Source organism: Plectropomus leopardus, unplaced genomic scaffold (assembly GCF_008729295.1).
Source record: "Plectropomus leopardus isolate mb unplaced genomic scaffold, YSFRI_Pleo_2.0 unplaced_scaffold27740, whole genome shotgun sequence".
NCBI classification, from domain to species: Eukaryota; Metazoa; Chordata; class Actinopteri; order Perciformes; family Serranidae; genus Plectropomus; species Plectropomus leopardus.
The window spans coordinates 1-5,291 of record NW_024630202.1 but is presented as its reverse complement, the minus strand read 5'-3'; the positions used below and the strand labels follow the sequence as shown (position 1 = coordinate 5,291).

General features: G+C 32.9%; 1 long non-coding RNA gene across 1 annotated transcript; it reads left to right on the top strand.

Annotated features, from left to right (window-relative positions):
- Window positions 1-1,557: 1,557 nt before the first annotated feature.
- Window positions 1,558-5,102, top strand: LOC121937879. Its single transcript, XR_006105219.1, has 4 exons — window positions 1,558-1,670; window positions 2,961-3,092; window positions 4,294-4,377; window positions 4,706-5,102. It is a non-coding gene; the product is annotated as an uncharacterized LOC121937879 (long non-coding RNA).
- Window positions 5,103-5,291: the final 189 nt, after the last annotated feature.

The window sequence follows — 5,291 nt, the reverse complement described above, 5'->3', positions numbered from 1 at the left end:
TTACCGTTATTATCATTATTGGCGCTGTAACCGTGTGTCTGTGTGCGTCAGGTTGGTGCGCTGTAAAGACTGTGAGACCGCCGGCTCTCTGATGACCTTCTTCCTGGTTCTGGGTCTGGCAGTCGGAGCGTCTTTCTCCTTCTTACTGGGAAAACTGGTTTAGCCAGTTTATGTACATGGTATATTGAAGTGAATGTTATTATTATGGGGATTATTTAATATTATTTTTATTATTAAAAAAATGTGGCTGTACAGAAATCTGTAGAGAATTTTGTAATAACACTAACATAATTATCATCTTAAAATTATGTAAATGTGTAAATCTGTTTTTTATTTCTTTTTTTAAGAAAATTGCTTAAAATTATGCTTTTAGCCTAAAGACAAGAAAATCATTTTAGTCCCACCACTGTTAAAATCACAGTTGCAAATATATCTGAAATTAATTTTCACGCTTTAGTTAATTGTACATGGATTATTGAAGTGAATGTTATTATTATGGGGATTATTATTCTTTATTATTATTATTAAAGAGTTTGGCTGTACAGAAATCTGCGGAGAGGCTAAACGCGTAACTGCATCATAATTTTGTAACAACAAAAAAATGATTTCTACTTTTAATAAGATGCATAATTACCATCTTAAAGTATTGTAAATGTGTAAATGTAAATTTGTTTTTTAATGTAAAAAATCTTTCATTCTAAAGACAAGACAATCGTTTTCCAACTACCACATTTCCAAAATAATTTCTTTTCTTTGTCACATTTCCACAATCTTTGAAAACCTTTGAAAAAAAAAAAGTAAGTTTATTCAGATCAGCATTATTAAATATATATATATGTTTCATATTTGATTAAATTAAAGGAGAAATTGATCGACCGCTAAGATGTTTACGGGTTATCAGAAGTTACACGCTGATAAATGTATATTTGACTTTATGTTACTGTATTTTGTTGTAATTTATTGTTTTAATGTGCAGAATTTCATTTTTACTGTTCTTTGACGTGGGACGTTTTTTATTATATTAATGTTTTTAAGTCTACTGCTGGGCCTGTTTGTACTTTATTTTTATAACCAAAGACTTTTTTATTATCTTGTTTGCTTATTTATGTGTTTTTCCTACTTTGATGTCTTTAAAAATGATAATTTAACAACTGAACGTCTTTTTTGTAGGCTCTCATAATAAAATGCACAAAATGACCAAAAACTGCTTTGTGTGATTTTATTTTAGTTATAAATTTTGGTAAAAGGCAGCTGTGTGGGTTTTTAATTAAGGAATATGTGAGGTCACAAATTTTTTTTAAAAAGTCTAACTGGGAGTAATCAGCTGAAGTTTTGAGGTTTTTATTTGTTGATTTTTTCCCTGTTCGCCTGAGACGTTTCCATTTAAATGAGGCCTTTTTCAACAGAATCAGCTTCAGAAATTATTACTGAATATTTAAAATTAGCAAAAACGTTTTTACTTTTTAAGCAGGCGGCCTCTGTGGTTTCCTCTTCCTGCAGCTCGGCCCTTTCCGTCGACCTCGTGTCGTCCGGCTTCCTCCGATTCTTCTGCTCTCTGCGAGGAAAACAAAAAGGAAAGTTAGGACTTAAAGTCCTCGAGGTTTTTCAGCGTTGAAACATGAAACAGCAGAACCAAAGAGACACGAGCCGCTCTGCAGGTGAAGCTGCAGGTGAGTTTTTAACTCTGACTGGATATTTTAATTAATGTCTCGACCTCTAAAGTTAACTGTAACACTTTTAAAAACTTTTTTACTTTTAAAACTCTTTCATGAAATGTAACAAAACCCACGCCATCGATACTTTGTTTTTCTGTTTTTTTAAGATCTAAAAAAAAGAATTAAATTGTTAGAAATGACCCCAAAATAAGAAAAAAAGAGCAGTAACAAAACAAAACACACACACACACACTCACTATACTATACATATATTTAAGAAAGGTGGTGAGCAACTTTCCAAAAATGGCCCAACTAATAGAAAGAAATCAGTTTAAAAAAAATTATAAGAAAATTAAACACAATTATTAAATTATTTAAAAAATATATTATTAAAATTAAAAATGACCTTATCTTTCCAACGTCTTAGATTATTTCTTATATAATTTTTATTTTCTTGTATTGCTTTTATTCTTATATTTTCTAAAACTTTATTAATTTAGTACTTGAAGTACCTTTCAAGATCTTTTTTTAAATCACTTTTATTCCTTTTTCTGCTTTATTCTTGTTAACCTTTTGAGATTTTATTTTATTTCATTACTCTTTTTATAAGCATATTTATGTTCATATTGTTGCTTTCTGACTTCAACCCCATATTATTGCTTTGTTGACTGTATTTGGTTATATGCATGTACTACATGCTGAATAAAGGGTTAAAAAAAACAGAAAGATAAAAAAAAAAATCTGTAATACTTAAAACTGTTTTACTATTTTAAAATAAGGTTTTACAACTCTACAAGTCCTGCAGTTAAAACAGACGTTATTTCCTCATCGCTGACAGACTTTTAAACTGCAGTAAAACGCGGCGTAGAGTCATAAAAATACCATTTTCACTCTGTTCCTGCTGACATACAGTATCATCACGTTATAACTTTTAAAAATATATACTAAACTTGCCAAAATGTTTGCCATATGCATGAACACAACGAAAAGCTCGTAAAAACGCACAAATAACAATAAAAACACAGAAACTAACAGTGAATGTAATGAGCGTGTGAATCGTTATCATAATAGATAATAAGTGCTGTTTTTTAGGAATAAATAAAAGGTGTCACACATTTTTAGTTTGCTGGGAAAGAAACCTGCGGTGACTTTAACTTTGGCGGTTTTGCCTCAAACAATCAGCTCTGTTGTTACTGAGCTGAGACAGAGAGGCATGCAGAGCAGCTGATTAACGGAGCTGAGTGTGTGTGTGTGTGTGTGTGCGCGTGCGTGCGTGTGTGTGTGTGTGTGTGTGTAATGAGGCAGGTTGAAGCTGTTGCGTCACAGACTCGGTCTGCAGGACGCGGACAAACTGGACCTGCAGCTCTTTTCCTGTTTGTTTCCCTTCAGATCGACATCATGGCTGAGACGCGCGGAGCGACGGCGCGGGGCAGGAAGGTGAGTTTAAACACACCTGGGCGACAGGAAGCAGGTGAGAGACGTGGTAGAAACCACCACAGAAGAAGAGGGAGACCAGGTCGGTGCGGCTAAAAGGATCTGGGACTTTTCTGAGCTGTAGCTTTAACCCTCAGGTGACTGAAAAACAGTTTTCTGAGTTTTCAAACAACCTGCCGTCGTTTCGGCTGACGTCAAACTCACCGGCGTGAAATACGGCAACTTCCTGTCAGTATTTACAAAATAAAACCTGTGCGCATCATTTCAAACCTGAGAAAACTGGGTTGATTTCTTTAAAAAAAAAAAAAACATGGGAAGAAAGCTGAAGAGCAACTTACCGAAATATGGTCCGAATAACAGCCAAAAAATAATTTAAAAAAATAAAATTACAAGAAAATTCAAAATTATTATTAATTAACGATTCGAAATAAAAGGGAGTAAAAAAATATGGTACACTTATGTTATATATATGGCACGCACACACACACACACACACACACACACACACACACACATTTATACTGTATATACACATACACACTCACATCTGTGAACCTTTTGAACGCTATGTTCGCTTTTATTTTGAAAGTAAAAACTGAACTCACTCAACTTCCTGTTTCACTCAGACGTGACGCAGCACGTGCCGGTCACATGATGACATCACGCTGTGTGTTTCTTTGGCTTCATTAAGTTAATTATAATAAATATCGGTAAATTAAATACTTTGATTTATTACTCAAAAGTACTTTAAAACTTTAAAACAGGCCTGATCACAGTTTAGGTCGCTTTTTGTTAAAATGTGATTATTTAAATGTCAGACTAAGTACTTTTAAAAAAAATATTTTAACTTTTTGTTTTGATAGACAGATAAAAGTTTGGATGTGAATATTCATTTAACATTTTTTTCTTTTTTTCCTTCACATTTTCACTAGATAACTGAGAGTAACTTTAAAGGAAACGACGCAACATTTTTTTAAAAAAAGGAAAAAAATGCAAGAAAGTTGCCTAGCAAAAAAAAAAAAGAAGAAAATTTATCCACCACACAAACAAAACAAACAAACAAGGCAATTACCTAAAAAGTGCTTGAAATTGTAATTTTTTGTAATATAATTTAGAATAAATTTTGTAGTAATTAGAAATAAAGTAACATTTACTAAATTGCAGTGATGATCCTGTGAAGTTAAAATTATGTTAATTATTTCAGAAATGGGCCGTTCCACAGAGGACCGCAGCTGAGGAAAATAAAACAAGTGTTCGTCCTCCTGACAGAGACGCTGAGAGAAATCTGGTAACTTTTTCCTCAAAGTTACAATTTTATCTTTCACAACATCACAGAATATTTCTCAAAATATTTTAACTTTATTCTCAAAATGTTTGTTTTTCCTCACAGTGGCCCAAACACTCCTTTGAGTTTTATTACCATGATGCTATTTTAATTGTATGAGATAATGTTAGTGACATTACATTTCACAACATTCATCATTTTATTCTTATTCTTTTTGCATGTTTTCATTATTCTCGTCTTTTCTGTTTATGAGTATCTTTCCGGTTAGACAAAGAAAAATTAATCACATTTTTTTTTTTTTTTGTCACCACGAAAATGTTTGTGTGTGCAGGCGGTTCCTTTCAGAGGTCACATCACAGACGGGATGCGGCCGGGGAAGAAGGTCGTACTGGTGGGTGTTGTGGACTCCTGTCCTGACAGGTAAAAATATGTTCACATAACTTATTTTTTTATTTATTTTTTTAAATGAATCCATCCCCTTCTCCTCAGTATCAACACATCACTATTAACGGGATATTCATGGTCCCCAGAGAATAAATTTAAAACGACAACAAAGACACAAAATTGCTACAAAACCACAAAAAACATCACAACAAAGGGACAGAAAACAACCACAAAAAGTAAACTGATCTCAAAACAATTACATGGAGTGACAATACAGTCTCAAACAGACACACAAAAACAACACAAAATGTCCTCGAAAACAAAAAAATAACCACAAAATCACAAAAAAGATGCAAACATTTACAAAGAGTCACAAAACAACCTGAAAAGACACAAAACTACCCAAAAGAGACAAAAAACTACAACAAGACTCAAAACAACCACAAAGATACGATTTCAAAGAAACACAAAATAACCACAAAAGATAGCAAAACTACCCCAAAGAGACACAAAACTACAACAAGACTGAAAAC